Raw genomic sequence first — 18,662 nt, forward strand, 5'->3', positions numbered from 1 at the left:
GGAGTGGGTTTCCTCCGAGTGCTCCGGTTTCCTCCCACAAGTCCAAAAGAAATGCTGTTAGATAATTTGGACATTCTGAATTCTCCCTCTGTGTACCCGAACAGGTGCCGGAATGTGGCGACTAGGGGCTTTTCACAGTAACTTCATTGCACTGTGAATTCAAGTCTACTTGTGACAATAAAGATTATTGTTTTGTTATGCTCTTGACGTAGCATAAACTGCTTCCTTGATGTGCACTCTGACAAAGGAAGGTTCAGACTTGGAGATAGCTTTAACACATTTATTAAACTGTTAACAAATCTCCTACTTGGATTCTACTCTCCTGTTAATCCTGCTATAGCTACTCAGGCTGACGAACCAGTCTGCTACAATCCAGGTGGTGGCTGTGATGTGTTTCAAATCAACCCTGTAAACACACTGAGTGTCGCCATTGGAAAGAGCAAGATCATGTGTGCTGTGTCCTTTTATATGGGTTGGTGTAATGCCCCCCTGTGGTAGTGTCACCTTTGTGTGTGTCATGAATGGCCATTGGTCGTGTCCTATCTTACTGACCTATTGGTTGAATGTCTGTGTGTCATGCCTCTGGTGCTCCCTCTAGTGTCTATCTGATCTACGTGTATTTACATTAACCCCTTGTGTATTTACAGTGATGCATATCACCACAATTATTATAAAAAGTGCGGGGGCCCTGAGAGCACAAACATGACAAAGTGAGATGCCATTTCTGTAGGTGAACATCAATGGTTCTATAACATTTAGCAGTGGTGTAAGATGAAACTGGACATTGAGTCAAAGGAGAAAAAGTTACAAGGAATATCTAAAAGCTTGGTCAGATGTGGATTTTAGGGTTGGTCTTTAAGGTGGAGAAGAAATGATAGCAGTGATCGGAACAGGAGGGATTTTCAGTGTTTTATTCGAGCAAATTGTGAATTGTTTGAAAGTAAATTTTATAAAAATAGATTGACTGCAGAAAGACCAAGGGCTGGGCATTACAGGGAGGGCTGATCGGATTGCCCCTTCCCCACTCCAGAAGATATGTCAGGTTGGAGCTGGCCTGCTCTACACCAGCCTGCCCCACAGTCATGAAGGGTTGTGGGCAGGTTAGACAGGGACAGTATTGGACTTCTATCACCCCACTGGAGAGCAAGTCCTGCCCTTCCGAGCTGCTGGCCAATTCAATTGGCTGGCAGCTCCATTAATCCCGGCAGTGCTAAGAGTGTATTGGTCGGTGCTGCCGGATGTGCAATGCGGAAGAAGAAGAAGGCCCATGGATCCCTGGAAACAGGCACGTCCGGGATCTTGGTGCGGGAGGGCTTGGTTAGCGAGGGGAGAGGTAGGGGTGGAGGTTGTGGGTGCTGAGTGTAAGGCAGCAGGTGGTAGGAAAAGAGGCAGAGCAATAGCTCTTTGAAGGACTCCCAATGCAATGATTGTGTAGTAGCGTGACCCCTTTAAGGGGCGTGCTTCTGCAGGGCGCACGACCCACTCGGGGCAGCTTGCATTAAAAAATAATTTTTATTGAAATTTGTTCAAAATATAAACATCACAACAATATTAACAAAACAACCGCGGTAACAACCCAAGAACAACACCCACCCAACTTCAAAAGCAACTACAAACAAAAGAAAAAACAAAAGAACACCCAAACAACAAAGGGGAAAGAGATAACACCCGGCACATCCCACAAACCCATGTACACAGTTCTCCCTCCCACCGAACCAAACCCCCCCCCCCCCCCCCCCCCCAGGTTGCTGCTGCTGCCGGCCTATTTCCCTACCGTTCCGCCAGGAAGTCCAGGAAAGGCTGCCACCGCCTAAAGAACCCTTGTACTGATCCCCTCAGGGCAAATTTCACCTTCTCCAATTTAATGAACCCCGCCATATCATTGATCCAGGCCTCAACGCTTGGGGGCCTCACATCCTTCCATTGGAGCACGATCCTCCGCCGGGCTACTAGGGACGCAAAGGCCAGAACACCGGCCTCTTTTGCCTCCTGCACTCCTGGCTCCACTGCAACCCCATAAATTGCGAGTCCCAAGCCTGGCTTGACCCTGGATCCCACCACCCTCGACACCGTCCTTGCTACCCCCTTCCAAAACTCCCCCAGCGCTGGGCACGCCCAAAACATATGGGCGTGGTTCGCTGGGCCCCCTGAGCACCTAGCACACCTGTCTTCGCCCCCGAAAAACCTACTCATTCTCGTCCCAGTCATGTGGGCTCTATGCAGCACCTTAAACTGTATGAGGCTAAGCCTCACACAGGAAGAGAAGGAATTCACTCTCTCCAGGGCATCCGCCCACGTCCCCTCCTCAATCTCCTCACCCAGCTCCTCTTCCCATTTACCCTTCAGTTCCTCCACCGAGGCATCGTCTACCTCCTGCATCACCCGGTATATGTCCAAAATCCTCCCTCCTCCAACCCACACACCCGAGAGCACCCTGTCCCGCACCCCACGTGGGGGCAGCAAGGGGAACCCCTCCACCTGCCGCCTGGCAAATGCCCTCACCTGCATGTACCTAAACATGTTCCCCGGGGGAGCCCAAACTTCCCCTCTAACTCCCCCAAGCTCGCGAACCTCCCCTCCACAAACAGGTCCCTCAACCTCCTAACCCCTACCCTGTGCCAGTCCAGAAATCCGCCATCAATGCTCCCTTGGGACAAACCGATGGTTCCCCCGTATCGGGGCCTCCATCGAGCCCCCCACTTCTCCCCTATGCCGTCTCCATTGCCCCCAATTTTTGAGGGTACCCGCCACCACCGGGCTCGTGGTATACCCCGTTGGAGGGAGTGGCAACGGCGCCGTTACCAGCACCTCCAGGCACGTGCCCACACATGACGCCACCTCCATCCTCTTCCGTGCTGCCCCTTCCTCGTCCATTACCTACTTATGCACCATCGCTGCGTTGGCAGCCCAATAGTACCCACAGAGGTTGGGCAACGCCAGCCACCCCTATCCCTGCCCCGTTCCAGGAACACTCTTCTCACCCTCGGAGTCCCATGCGCCCACACAAATCCCGTAATATTCCTGTTGACCCTGCTAAAAAAGGCCTTCGGGATAAGGATGGGGAGGCACTGGAACAGGAACAAAAACCACGGGAGCACTGTCATCTTAACGAACAGCAGTAACATATCCCACCTCTTAAACTCCTCCTCCATCTGCTCCACCAACCTTGTGAGGTTGAGCTTATGCAGGGCCCCCCAACTCCCAGCCACCTGGACACCTAGGTACCTGAAGCTCTTCCCTGCCTGCTTCAGTGGGAGCCTACCAATCCCTTCCTCCTGATCCCCCCGATGCACCACGAACAACTCGCTCTTGCCCAGGTTCAACTTATACCCAGAGATACCCCCGAATTCACTAAGAATCCTCATCACCTTCGGCATCCCCCCCACCGGGTCCGCCACATACAGCAACAGGTCGTCTGCATAAAGCGACACTCGATGCTCCTCCCCACCCCGCACCAGGCCCCTCCAGTTCCCTGACTCCCTCAACGCCATGGCCAGAGGCTCAATTCGGGGCAGCTTGCATGGGAGCGCGCAAACTTCGACTGATGAGGAAAAAACGCGGGGCCCTGGGAGCAGGGGCCCAGGCAGTGTGGACCAAGGAGTCGTAAATATCTGTATGAGTTACCTCTGTGGCTGATAATAGTTAGACCTCATTGTTGTTTCCAATAAACCTGTTCATTCTACAAGAGGCATCCTCAGGATATCTCACGCTATTACATCGGTGACGAGAGTATATCGGACAATGATCACGTCTCGAAATTTGTGGGGGAAGGGATTGCATCAGAGATCCCCCAAGGAACAGAAAAGGTGAGGTTGGCAGAAAAACAGTGAACGAGAAACAATGCCTATGTTAGGAAAACTCAATCCAGGAAGCCTAAGACTGGAGACAATGGTCAGTAACTTCCTGCATCATTCGCGACTTAAGTTGCTGGTCCACCATACATGTGCACCGACCCAAAAGTGCGGGCGTTCATGCATGCACGCTGGAAGCCCGTGGTGTTTAAACTCCCGGCCGTTTATTTTTTTGAATGGTTGAAGCCCTACGCTGCTGAATGAAAAATCCAGCTTCATCACTTTGGTGAGTTTTTACACCTTTTTATTTACACAAAACAGTTTCCGTCGAACAGAAGCAGGAGACATCGGGAGACATTTGTTTAGGAGGTTAATGTTTTATATTCTTAGTATTTAGCATTTATAAATATGTTTAAAATGCATATATTTAAGATATATTTAATTTTTTTTTAAACTTTGGTTTGTCATGAGGCTATTAATTCCATTTAAAGGGTATTTTACTGTATAAAATGAGTTTGAAGTCACAGAAGGTGAAAATTATTTTTTTTAACCTTTGGTTTTTCACGAGGATGTTAATTCCGTTAAAGGAACTATAATGGGTAGAATGCAGTGATCACTCGCTAACGGGTTTGCTTGTTCACCTAAAATACTCCATGTTACTGGCCATGGGTTCTGTGGGTTCTTAGTGTGACTGATGAGCCCGATCCTGGAACCGGATCTTCAATCACTCACTCGTGTTATGGACCAGGGCGTAGAAACTCCAAAGTGTATTATGAAGTTCACCTGACCTACAACCTTTATGTTGAATTTAGCTGCAGGTGTGATTCATCAGACTTCCTAGACACTGTAATCAAAGCAAGGTTTATTCTAAGAATGTAGTTAATACACATACATATATATATATATATAAACACAGAAATAATATTTATCAATTACAAACATAAAGACACCCACAGCTACAGTAATCTATGTATAACACTTAATTAATTCCCCCTTAGCTGTTCCAATTCAATAACAAAATCCAATAAACCAAAACCCACTTTTCAAGGGCGTGGCTCAGCACACTGTATTTTCACTTGAATGGGACTGGTCCTTTTCCTGAGCTTCTGATCCAATTCCAATCAGCAGATTCAAACTCTATGTTCACTTATAAATAATCACCTTTAATCACAAAGGGGCTTTTCACAGTATCTTCACACACCAACATATCTTGGGGTGGGGGTGGGGGGGGAGAACTTTAACTGTGTACAGGTCCCACGGACAGACAGGTTGATTCTCTGTCATGTGAGGTTGGAGACAGGTTTTGCCCAATGCCTTCCATGGAGATAGGACATGGCCCTCCTGGTCGACAAGGCTTGCTGTGAGAAAATATCATCGGCCATAGATGAATATATTATTGATAACCGGAATGGGGAGGTCTCACACTCCATGTTCTAGGAGGTGCTGAAGGCTGTGATCAGAGGTGAAATTATTGCTTATAAATCACGAAGAGATAGGGAATAGAGGGTGGCTAGGCAATAGCTAGTCGATTCCATACTGGAGATAGACTAGCGATTCTCCGAGGCCCTGACTGCAGAGCTCCTGGCAGAGAGGAAGAAGCTACAAATGGACTTAAACTTGCTCTCTATGAGGAAAGCAGTGCACCAACTCCACAAGGACGGGGGACCCTTTACGAGCACGGAGACAAAGCCAGCCGCCTGCTAGCTCACTAGATGAGGAAGCAGGCAGCCACGAGGGAAATAGGTCAGATTAGAGACCGCAGAGGCAAACTAGTAGCGGAGCCGGAAAAGGTCAACTAGGCATTTGAGGCCTTCTACCGGAGGCTGTACGCCTCCTGGCCCCCTGGAGGAGACATGGGGTAAAACAATTCCTTTATGGACTGGACATAACAGTTGTGGAGGGGGATCGGAAATGGAGGCTGGATACACCACTAGAATTGTAAGAAGTCATGGAGAACATCAATTCCATGCAGGTGAAGAAGGCGCCCAGACCAATGGATTCCCGGTGGACTTCTACAACCAATTCGCAACGGCACTGGCCCTGCACTTGTGGGAGATGTTCACGGACTCATTGGCGAGGGGCACCCTGCCGCCTACACTAACACAAGCCTCAATCTCACTGATAGCCAAAAAGGACAAAGACCAAACAGAATGTGGTCCTACAGACCCATTTCACTGCTCAATGTGATGTGGAAATATTGGCCAAAATCCTAGCTAGGCGACTCAGGAACTGTGTACCTGAGGTGGTCGCAGAAGACCAGACGGGCTTTGTCAAGAGTAGACAGCTGACACTGAACATCAGGAGCCTGCTGAACATGATAATGACCCCATCCGGGGTGAGAACACCTGAGGTGATCATCTCCCTGGAATGAGAAAAGGCCTTTGACAGAGTTGAGTGGAAGTACATCATAGAGATACTGGAGCGGTTTGGAATTGGAACGGGGTCCACTGCCTGTACAATGCTTCCATGTCGAGCATATAGCTGTCCCACTGCTGTTCATCCTATCGATCAAACCACTAGCGATCATGCTCAGGGCGGCAAAGAATTGGAAGGGGATCCTGAGAGGAGACAGAGAGCACAGAGTCTCATTCTATGCAGGTGACCTGCTCCTCTATGTTGCAGACCCACAAAGAAGCAAGGAGGGAGTCATGATGCTCTTGAAAGAGTTTGGAATCTTCTTGGGCTATAAACTCAGCCTGAACAAAAGTGAGATCTTCCCAGAGAACCTGCAAGGGGGAGGAACTGCCATTTAAACAAGCCCGGCACAAATTCCGCTACCTGGGATCCAATTTGCCCACGACTGGACATGGATCCACAAGTGGAATTTGACCAGCCTGGTGGAGGAAGTTAAAAAGGATCTGCAGAAGAGGGACACACTCGTACTCTCCCTGGAGGGGAGGGGTCAGCGATCAAGGTGAACTTACTGTCTAGGTTCCTCTTTCTGCTCAGATCCATATCCGATCTGCATCCCCGAAGTCTTTTCCGACTCAGTGGAAACATTGATCATGGCGTTTGTGTGGGGGAGGGGGCAGAGGGAAGAACCCAAGGATCCCTCAAAAAGTCAGAGAAAAGTCGAGAAGCATGGGGTGGCTTAGCCTTCCAAACCTGCAATATTATCACTGGGCAGCAACAACTGGGCAGAAAGTGTTAAGTGATGGATAAAGGAACAGGAGGCCGAATGGCTAAGAAAGGAAGAGAGCTCCAGCACCGGGACGTCCCTCCGGGCCCTGGCCACAGCAGCGTTACCATCCCCAATGACTAGGCACTCAATGAGCCCAGTGGTGATAGTCACACTCCATTCATGGAATCAGCTATGACAGCACTTCGCTCTAACCGAGATGTCCATTAAGGCCCCCATCTGCAACAAACAGGTTCACGCCAGCCAAAATGGATGCCACCTTCAAAAGGTGGAGACAGGACGGGGGACATTGACAGTTAGGGACTTCTAAATGGACATCAAGCTGACAACACGACAGGAGCTGACAGAGATGTTCCAACTGACCGTGGGAAACAAATTAAACTATATGCAAGTTAAAAACTTCTTACCAAGGGAAATAAAGACATACCCACGGCCACTCCAACAATCGCTATTAGAGGCCGTGGACATCCTAGGGAGGGGAGACTGCGAGGACCTGTATGGGCGACTCCTGGAAAAGGCACTCTCTCCACTGGACGTAACAAGGGAAAAATGGGAGGACCTTAGGTTCGAAATAGGATGGGGACTCTGGAGCGAAGCACTGCACAGAGTCAACTCCACCTCCATTTGCATGAGGCTAAGCCTAATACAGCTGAAAGTGGTACACAGAGCACCCTTAACCAGAACCCAAATGAGTAGGTTCTTCCCGGAGGTGGAAGACAAATGTGAACAGTGCCCAGAAGGCCCGGCCAACCATGACCACATGTTCTGGTCATGTCCCAGATTTGCCGGGTTCTGGACAGCATCCTTCGAGGCAATGTCCAAGGTTGTGGGGTCACAGTGGAGCTATGGCAGTCTTCGGGGTATCAGAGCAGCCAGGACTCTTTATGGGGAGGGCGGCCGATACCCTAGCCTTCGCTTCCCTAATCGCCAGACGGAGAATCCTGCTCAGCTGGCGATTGGCAGCACCACCCAAAGCTGCAGACTGGAGAAAATCAAATTCATCATCCGAGGGTTGGAAGAGGCTTCCACAAAGTGTGGGAGCCATTCACCAATCTGTTCCAAGACCTACTTGTAGCCAACAGCCAATAAGCCAGAGGGAAGGGAATCCACTGAAGAACTGCAGACACAAACAAAAAGAGATGAGGAGGCAAGAGAGGGAGAGGGAGGGAGAGGACAAGGAGTTACAGAACCCAACCATAGCTAACACGAAACAACATATGTAGCACCACCCTACCCCAACAGGTGCAGGTTGGAAGATCCAACAAACAAAGAAGACACGTCAAATTACAAGAAGTGGAAGAGGATCGGGAGGAAAGGGGAAAGTTGGGATCAGTACGCCGAGTCAAAACTAGGCACTTGCTGAGAAGTATTCTTAATTATTTATTTTAATAAATTTAGAGTACCTAATAATGTTTTCCAATTAAGGGGTAATTTAGCAAGGCCAATCCACCTATCCTGCACATTTTTGGATTGTGGAGGTGAGACCCATGCAGACACTGGGAGAATGTGCAAACTCCACATGGACAGTGACCCGGGGACGAGATCGAAACCGGGTCCTCAGCGCCGTAGGCAGCAGTGCTACCCAGAGCGCAATTGTGCCACCACTTGAATTGCAACCGTTGGATATAGTGAATGATAACCGACGTATATATTGTTTTTGTGCATGTTCACTTTCATCTTTGTTTTGTATATAAAGAAAAACCCTAATGAAAACATTAAAAAAGTCTACATATCTTTAAAACACCTGTTATATGAGTTACCTGTTATTTTCTATCTAAATCTATTGTTTACATGCCTGCCCTCAATGGGAGTTCCCAAGCTAGGCACGTCAGAAGGGGATGAGGCTGTTCTCCACCTGCACCACGCTGGAGCTTGCACAGACCAGGGCTCTGAAGGCCCCAGGCTCCCTCAGAGAAACAGGTAAGAAGTCTTACAACACCAGGTTAAAGTCCAACAGGTTTGTTTCGAATCACTAGCTTTCAGAGCACTGCTCTTTCCTCAGGCTCTTTCACCTGAGGAACCAGAACCCACCTCTTCATTCACCTGAGAAAGGAGCAGTGCTCCGAAAGCTAGTGATTCGAAACAAACCTGTTGGACTTTAACCTGGTGTTGTCAGACTTCTTACTCCAGTTAACCTGCACATCTTGGGCACTAAGAGGCAATTTAGCATGGCCACTCCATCTAACCTGCACATCTTTGGACATACCTGCATACCTTGAGATGCTGGTGGCCATGTTGCTGGTGAGCTTCGATCTATAAGGTGGTATTGCTGTGGTATCAAGTGACTCAAACTAATATAAACACTGTTACTTGATAGATCTAGATTTTCATGCTGTGTGAGCAATCAACATTTTCTGTGGCAATTAGAAGTCAAGTTGCTTAGAACTAGGAAATGGGATCGCTCACCATCCTAATTTGCACTAAATTGCTGTTCCTTCACTGTCGCTGGACCAAAGTTCTGGAACTCACTTCCTAGTAGCACTCTGGGTGTACCTACACCACACGGACTGCAGCGGTTCAAGAAGGCGACTCACTACCATCTTCTCAAGGGCAATTAGAAATGGGTAATAAATGCTGGCCTAGCCAGCAATGCCCACATCCCGTGAAAGAGTTAAAAAGAGACTAGAAAACCACAAGGCAATCGTTGAAACATTTGCATCCCTGATAAGGGAATGGACCTGGAGAATTCTGCAGAACAAACTTTTAAGCCGTTGCAAAATGAGGAACTTCTGCAATCCGTGCAGAGATGGCATCAAGACTCACCACAGATAAGGAGAAGGGAGACCAATGGTTGACAATTGTTAATGAGATCTGGGCTATGTACATATCTGGAGGCCAGCTAAGGATTGGGATATAAAAATAGCAGTTTGACGGCACTTACAGCTTCTGTGATTTGGAGAACTTGCTCACTCACACAGAAAGTACCCACGAGTTACTGCCAAACTGATTATTTGCTGGCTTTAGTAAGTATGCTGATGTTGTTTGTAATCATTACTGATCCTTATTTGGCTGTAATCTTTACTGATTTTAAGTAAAGAAGCAGTTACCTTGAAATTTTTGTCTCGAGTTATTTGTTCCACTCCAAGTACTGTTCGACTGAGGTGAAAATAGTTACAAGTCTTACATGATGCAGAGGTTAGAAGAAGAACCAAAGAGATAAACTCTGACTATAATTGGGAGTGGAAGGAAGAGAGGGAAACTCCAATTTGTTAGATGACGAAGAGGTTGCAGTGGAGGTGCTGCAGAGCGCTCAAATAAGCTGCTTTCATACACCTCTTAACGACAGGCCAAAATTGTTGTTGGCACTATCTGGGTGTAGGCCTCTTTGGCAGTAGGTTGAGGGTAGGACATTTGTACTATTCTCTTGAACACAAGCAAGGTAAACAGCAAATCAGGGGAAAACACTTGTCTCATAAAAAAAGCTTTAAAAATATATTTACATAAGGTAATATGATATTTTCTCTTCCCAAGTCTTTCATAGCTAGTCAGTGGAAGTGTGTCCTAACTTCTCTCGTTGACCCTTATGAGCTATTATTCTTAAAAATAGTTCAATGCATTCCCTTAAGGCAAACAGGATGTTCCCATGTTCTCAACTGACAAATGCAAAGAATAAACGCTCACTATCCTCTAGTCTGGCAATACATATAGCCCGACACATGCAAAAGGCCAAGAATGTTTGGCTTCTGTAAATAAAAGTATTCCTGAGGATTGGCACCAGACACTTAAATCTTCAGCTGTCTATTGAGTAACTCATCTGTGACTCTGGGAGTTAGCAATAGAAATAAATATTGAAGCTGGTATTGAGGAAGACATCTCACAGCAGACAATCGATTTTTCTTTGTAACTACTGTAACTGTTGATACTGCTTTTCATACATACGAGTTGAACCTTCCTGATGCTGCTCTTGGTAAGTACATCTTATTCAATTTGACATTTGACCAGAGTGTTATACCATGTCATGGCAATTGTATTACTCTTCTGTAAAATAGAACCCGGTTTACATGGGCTGGGCCGATAATATTATAAAGTTTTATTGGTATGGATATAATGTATCCCTTCATTAGGCCTTGCATCAACAAACTTTTGTCAGCACCATTATGAGATTGTTGCTCAAGAAGGTAACCCCAAGTTAATTCTCTGTAAATTGATTATTTTGGGTGAATTGTTAGAGTTGTGAATTAATTTATAATCCTGCAGAATTTTACATATATCAACTCCTCTCGTGCAGCTTCAGTCATTATAGGTTGTGCACAGCACAGAACAGAAGCATAGAAACTATTTCCTACTCTATTCAACCATGAGGCGAAACCCCAATCTTAAAAAAGCATTCTCTGCTTCATTGGTGTGACCTTCTGTGTTCATTTCACGCACCATCAGTTCCTGGGTCCTCTCTGAGATTGCCTTTTAATACTGTTGTGTTGTATCAGTACGAGCAGGTTAATATGCTCATGCAGTCACCAAAGAGTTAGATTCTTATTCGGACAATGGGCTTGGTATTAACTCAGAGGCAGGAAAGGGGAGGGACATGTTGTGGTGGTGAGGGGTGGGGATGGTTGGGGTTGAGCCATGCAATCATCTTTTATTTTCTACCTTTGATTTTGGGAACAAACAATGTGACCAGAGGAGATGTATTTCTCCTCTGAAGAATATGAAATGAATAAATGAAAATTGCTTATTGTCACAAGCAGGCTTCAAATGAAGTTACTGTGAAAAGCCCCTAGTCGCCACATTCCGGTGCCTATTCGGGGAGGCTGGTACAGGAATTGAACCGTGCTGCTGGCCTGCCTTGTTCTGCTTTAAAAGCCAGTGATTTAGACCAGTGTGTCTCATACACAGTTACCATTACATAACTGATTAATGGAAATGGTACTAAACTTAAATAAATAAATAAATGGATAGAGTATAAGTTGATGAGTAAAACCTGTACTGTAAATTTTATTCACATATAGTTGACAGTGGTATTTAGAGGCACTGATATAGTAAAACCTAGCTCAACAATACTCAGTTTTAGTTCTGTCAGGGCCACTTGGTTCCAAGTCTCATTTTAATGGTCCAAATATGGGCAAACGAGCTGAATTCAAGAGCGGAGCATAACTACCCTTTGCATGAAAGCAGTATCTTATACCAAGAAGTCCTAGCTAAATTAGAGCCAATATGAATCAAGAGGGAAATATGCACTGGTTGGAGTCATACTTAACAAAAAGGAAGATAATTGTGGTTTTTGGAGGCCAATTATCTCAACCCCTGGAAATCACTGCAGGAGTTCCTCAGGGTACCGTTCTAGGCCCAAAAATCTTCAGCTGTTTCATCAATGACTTTTCCTCCATTCTCAGGTCGGAAGTGGGGATATTCACTGATGATTGCATAATGTTCAGTTCCATTTGCAATTCCTCTGATACTGAAGCCACTGTGTCCGCATGCAGCAAAACCTAGAAAACATTCATACTTGGGCTGATAATTAGCAAGTAGCATTCTCACCACACAAGTGCCAGGCAATGATCATCTCCAACAAGAGAGAATCTAACCATCTTAATAATAAGAAGAATCTTTATTGTCACAGGTAGGCTCACGTTAACACTGCAATGAAGTTACTGTGAAAAGCCCAGGGGGCGGGATTCTCCAATCCCGAGGCAGAGTGTCCACACCATCGTAAATGCCGTCACGTTTTACAACGGCGTAAACGGGTTGCTCCCACATCCAATTCTGGCCCCCACAGGGGATCAGCATTGTGCTGGAGCAGTTCGCGCCACTCCAGCTACACATCCCGGCGCGAACTGAGCTCTGCGGGATCCGCGCATGCGCAGTTGCGCCGGCGGCAAAGAAGAAATGCGCAGTGGCCTCCTTTTTAAAAAAAATTTAGATTACCCAATTATTTTTTCCAATTAAGGGGCAATTTAGAGTAGCCAATCCACCTACTCTGCACATTTTTTTGGCTTGTGGGGGCGAAACCCACGCAGACACGGGGAGAATGTGCAAACTCCACACGGACAGTGACCCAGAGCCGGGATTCGAACCTGGGATCTCAGCGCCGTGAGGCAGCTGTGCTAACCACTAGGCCACCGTGCTGCCCCCAGTGGCCTCCTTTAACACGCTGGCCCCGATGCAACATGGCGCAGGGCTACAGGGGGTCCCGATCGCGGGCCAGGCCTCACTGGAGGCCCCCCCCGGGGTCGGACACCCCCCTCCTCTCCCCACAGGCCGCCACTCGACCCTTACACGACGAGGTCCCGCTAGCTCAGAGCAGGTCAGAACGGCGACGGCGGGACTTGTGTCTTTTCCTATGGCACCTCGGCCCATCCGGGGCAGCGTGGCCCATTCACGGGCATTCTCCGGCCCAGTGCGGGGCTGGGAGAATCCTGCGCCCTATCTTATTTGACATTCAATAGTATTACCATCACTGAGAATCCACCTGGGGGTTACTATTTACCAGAAACTGAACTAGATGAGCCACTTAAATACTGAGTCTACAAGAGCAGGTCAGAAGTTGATCATTCTGTCGCAAGTCAATCACCTCCTGACTCCCCAAAGCCTGTCCATCATCTACAAGGCACAAATTAGGAATGTAATGGAATACTCTCCGGTTGCCTGGATGTGTGCTGCTCCAGCAATGCTTAACATTTGCAACATGATGCAGAACAAAGCTTCCCATTTGATCGGCACCCCATCCACCACTTTAATCATTCACGTCCTCCACCACTGGTGCACCGTGGATGCATGTACCATATATAAATTGCTTTGCAACAACTCATGAAGGCTCCTTCAACAGCATCTTCCAACCCTGCTACCAAGGACAAGGACAACAAATGCATGGGGAAAACCACCACCTGCAGGTTCCCCTCATCCACTCACAGCCTCACTGTAATACTTACATCATCAACCAATCTGAATGGGATAGATTTCCACTCTCCCGACCTGCTCCCATTAAAACCAGTTTGACTCCATGGGACAGGAAAGTGTTTGACTTTGGGACTTGTGGTATTATCACAATTGTAAGAACTACAAAGGTTAATGAAATGTCTAGAGTAGCCACTAGAGGGAGCTACAGATACAAGTATATAAAACATTGATGCTAAGCCGTGTGGGTGAAAGTAGTCCAGGAGTTAGCTAGAGTCAGAATGATTATTAGTGTGAGTTAGAGCAAATCATAGTTTTTATCAGCATTAAGATTAGTTGTAGATGAGTGTAGTTTATATGTTAACAATCAACTGTGTATTATATAGAAGTATGTGTTGAATCCAAGATAGTAGTGTTAACAAATTTATAGCTTTAAGTTCAAAATATTTTGTAGCCTTTGTGAACACTTCACCAGTCCATCCTGAATTAAGAAACACAAAGAACACCACAGGATTCAAAGCCAAACCCACCAATATTTGGATCCCCCCCCAGACCCGCCAAAGTGTTTGATCTGAATACTTGAAGATTTTTGTTCTAATGGTTGTGCTGCCTTGATGTATGCATTCCTTGTGTGTTGTATGATGCTTTAAGATCAAGAGGTTTTTGTGACATTTGTGAACATTGATGCTGCTCTGACACAAGGGTGACGCTGTATCTATACCACTGCCAGAATCGCTTATTGCACAGGAGATAAAATTTTTGTTAATTAATTTGCGTCCACCAAGTTATCTTTATGTATGGCATAAATTTTAATAATGAGGTCCCAAAAGCAAAACAGCACTTTGTGGGCTGGAAGAAACAGAATGAGCTACACATAGGGGGATTCATGTGGTTGCATAATAATTTGACAGCATTGTTCTGAGAAGATAATTGATTGCAAGGAGAAAAATGGCCTGGATGAAAGAATGATGATCCATTAGTATGGTTTACGAATCCTTATTAAAACATTAGATAACACTCTACATAGTAAAAGCAAGATTCGGAACAGGATTTCTCATCAATCCTAATCTAATTTATTTTTCAAAAGGCTATTCATTTTAATATCTGTTTTCTTCCTCTAAGTATTTGTTCATTTTATTCTCCCCAGGCTAAACAAAGCCAATGCCTATAAGAACGGGCATGTGTCTAGTTGCCAAGCCTTTGACAGAGTTGTCACAAGCAAGTATGTAACTGGCACATAGATAACTACAATTTTATTCCTAATGCGCTTCAGAACTCAATATTTAATTCCATGTCATCAAATGCAGTTCCGACATATTGAAACAAATTTAAAAAAAATAAATTTAGTGTATCCAATTAATTTTTTCCAATTAAGGGGCAATTTAGCATGGCCAATCTACCTAGCCTGCACATCTTTGGGTTGTGGGGGCGAAACCCACGCAAACACGGGGAGAATATGCAAACTCCACACGGACAGTGACCCAGAGCTGTGATCGAACCTGGGACCTCGGCGCCGTGAGGCTGCAGGGCTGACCCACTGCGCCACCGTGCTGCCTTATATTGAAAGAAATTTTAACGTAATCACTTCCATTTTGTTCCAGCACAAATGGCCCATCACCCAGCAGCAAAACTGCTCTCATTATTTTCAGGGGTTTAACCACTTTGCAAAAGTCTCAGGTTAGGCAGAACAATGCTTCTCTCAGCTGACTCAGTGAGTAAATTTTATGCATGTTGGACTAATTTTAGGGCTAAGATAACAGTGTAATAGTGATCTGCCAATCCATTTTACATCTCGCTCAATTTTTATGTCTGTTGAAGCTAATGCGTGAAAGGTGGTTAAGGATTTGGGAGGTAACAATTAAGTTAAGGTCTTTGGAAAAGTAGTTTGGAGAAAGGAGGTTGGTTTGCAAAGGCACAGATGTTGGAGGAGGGCATTGAGGGGAAAGTGAGGAGGGAGTTTTAAAAGAGAGGGTAATCGCATTTGAGGAGAGGGAATTATTTACACTGTCAGGTAGCATGGGGACCAAGATAGGTTGTTGGGTGGTTAGGAGTTTAGTGGGAAGAGAGCAGGAAATGGGTCTCATGGGCAAAATAAACTTGGAGAGAGTATAATAGTGCAGACAGGAGAGAAACTGGAGAAAATGTAGGTCTAAGCCCCAGATGTGGGACAGACGATTGGAAATAAATTTGGCTTGCTGAGCAAGGGAATAGGGACAGATGTGCACGGACAGCAGAATGGACGTCTTATTCTTAATGGCAAAAATGTCCATGCGTTCCTTACACTTGTTGAAGATGAGGGCAGAAGAAACAGAGGGTTTTAAGACTTTTTTAAATAAATTTAGAGTACCCAAGTTTAAAAAAAAATAATTTTTATTGAAAAATTTTGATTTTATACAACATTGACGCACCTTAGTAAAATACCAAAAATAACAATAATATTAACAATCATATACATTCGCCCCATCCCCATGAACAACCCAGCATTTTAACAACAACGCAAATTAACACATTATAAAGTTACAGAATAAACACTACAAAAATTCCCCCCCCCCCCCCGGGTTGTTGCTGCCATTGACCAAGTTACCTATCTCTGAGCCAGGAAGTCCAGAAAAGGCTGCCATCGTTTATAGAACCCGAGTACCCAAGTTTTTTTTCCAATTAAGGGGCAATTTAGTGACCAATCCACCTACCCTGCACATCTTTGGGTTGTGGGGGTGAGACTCACGCAGAAATGGGGAAAATGTGCAAACTCCACTTGGACAGTGACCCGGAGCCAGGATTGAACTGGTGTCCTCGACGCCGTGAGGCACAGAGGGGTTTAAGATGATGGGTGATCATGGAGAAAATAATCTAAGATTATCTTTGTTCTCCAGTCCAAGCCTATTATCAAGGCGGATCTACCAATGGATGGCTAAATCATTTGTGGGTCAGCTACACTCAAGATTGCGCTACTTGGACCTGAGGGAGCAAAACTGAAGGCCTTGAACAGGGGAATCCCAGGGTGGGATTTGAATACTATTAAAACTTAGATTGATCGATACATTAGGGCCAGGCAGCGCTGCAGGCCTCTTGCCGTGTGGACCATGCAGTATTCTTCAATTATATCAATGAAAATGAGGGCCATGCAAGTACATGGCACAGGGCTGATAACATACAGGGAGTTGATGGAGGTCTGCATAACACTGCTGGTGGTGGCACTGGACAAACTAATTTCTTCCCCTAAATGTTTTACTGGGGACAAGGGAATTAAAGGTGGATGCCCAGGTCATCAGCTGCTGAACGAGGACCAAAGGCTGGACAATTGAGAGTTTGAAAATGTTATTGTAATGACGTGGGATTTTATCCTGAGGCAGTGGAGAACAACGTGGGCATGGAAGGTGATGTGTTATGTACTCTGGGATAACACAGGCTGCAACTGGATGCAGCTTTGACCAAAAGATACTCCAGACATTGAAGTTAGTTCAATCTGATTTATTGAACCAGTAGCACAGTTTGCACAGTTCTCTATTAGTTTGGCTCTCTGCTAACCTAAGTGTGGTTACTCTGTCTGACTGGACCAGACTAGCTCTTAGCCACGTGCTGGAGGTGTGATACTGTACATACACCCTGACTCACTATGTAGATGTTCATCAGTGGAAAAAGGCGGAGTGTGAGTGCCTCGTGCCTTTTATAGTGAGTGCGGTGAACCACTGTGTACACCTGTATTAGGGGATGTAAGGTAGGACCTGTACTACAGGTTCGCCGGTAGCCCCTGCTGGCTGGCTCCGCCCACTAGGAGCTGTATAAATATGCGTGTCCTCCATTGATCTGCCATTTTACCAGCTGCAGTAGGAGGCCATACATCTGACTGCAATAAAGCCACAGTTGTACCCAATCTGAGTCTTTGTGCAATTGATCATGCATCAGTGAGATATCACCCCTGAGTGTCCTGCCTGCTCATTGGTCATGTCCTGTTCTCAGTGTTCATTAGCTGCCAGTCTGTATATCATTATCTGCATGTTTGCATATCATGACAGAAGGGGCAGGGGAGTGATAAAGGACTAGAAGTGATTGCAGATAGCTCCATGATTAAGCCAATAGGGATAGAGGGGTCTTGTGAGAAGGTAAAGTAGAAAGGATGTAACTATTGGTGGGAGTATTGATATGAAGGGAGCTATTAAGGGTGAACGGAGAGACAGTGACATTAAAGTGGAGACGGCAGGGTGAGTTGGGGATGAAGTGTTAGTTGGTTTAGAAGCCTTGGGGATACCTTCACTGGGTGAGAACAAGGTTTGTAAAGGAGAAACGAGAAAAGTGTAATTGCCATGAGCCATTCCATCAAAGTCAGGATGTGAGGGGGAGGAAGGAAGTGCCTAGTCATAATGCTTAATCATTCACAAGTTGTGTGAGAGGCCTGATGAACCAGTTTGTCTTTTCCTGCCCATCAGTTTTGAATGCTTGCCTTTTTACAAGATTAAAACATATTGTACCATTGCCACACTTGCTTTGTCAGGCACTCAACACTGCAACTGCTGGATTGATCACATAAAACTAGACCCAGCTCTGGCTAACTTCCTCTTTATTCCAACTGATTTAAAGAGCAATTCTCAGACTGTCCCAGATGGCTGTAGTTCAGAATTCCACCAAACAGGCACCATTTTGAACTTGTGCTTGTTTTGAATCATGATCAGCTGACAAAGTTAGGCAAACATGGCCTAAATCCTGTAAAATACAAGGGGCGCGATTCTCCTTTTCACCAACGTAGAACTCGAGAACTTTCACGACAGAAAAACTGGCGTCACACCTGGACCGATTCCGCTACCATTAAGGAGCTAGCTCTGGCGCTACATGGAACACAATCAATTCTAATGGGAAATGGTGCCGGCTTCGCTGGTTCCGCAATTGACACTCAAGAGACT

At 46.0% G+C, this 18,662-nt stretch overlaps 1 long non-coding RNA gene across 2 annotated transcripts in view; it reads left to right on the top strand.

Annotated features, from left to right (window-relative positions):
- Positions 1 to 9,163: 9,163 nt before the first annotated feature.
- LOC119970291 overlaps positions 9,164 to 18,662 on the top strand; it is a 132,619-nt gene continuing 123,120 nt past the window's right edge. For both annotated transcript variants that reach the window (XR_005461579.1, XR_005461578.1), the window contains exon 1: positions 9,164 to 9,893. This is a non-coding gene — a long non-coding RNA (uncharacterized LOC119970291). The remainder of the gene's footprint in view (positions 9,894 to 18,662) is intronic.

Source organism: Scyliorhinus canicula, chromosome 8, assembly GCF_902713615.1.
Source record: "Scyliorhinus canicula chromosome 8, sScyCan1.1, whole genome shotgun sequence".
In the NCBI taxonomy this organism is placed as follows: Eukaryota; Metazoa; Chordata; class Chondrichthyes; order Carcharhiniformes; family Scyliorhinidae; genus Scyliorhinus; species Scyliorhinus canicula.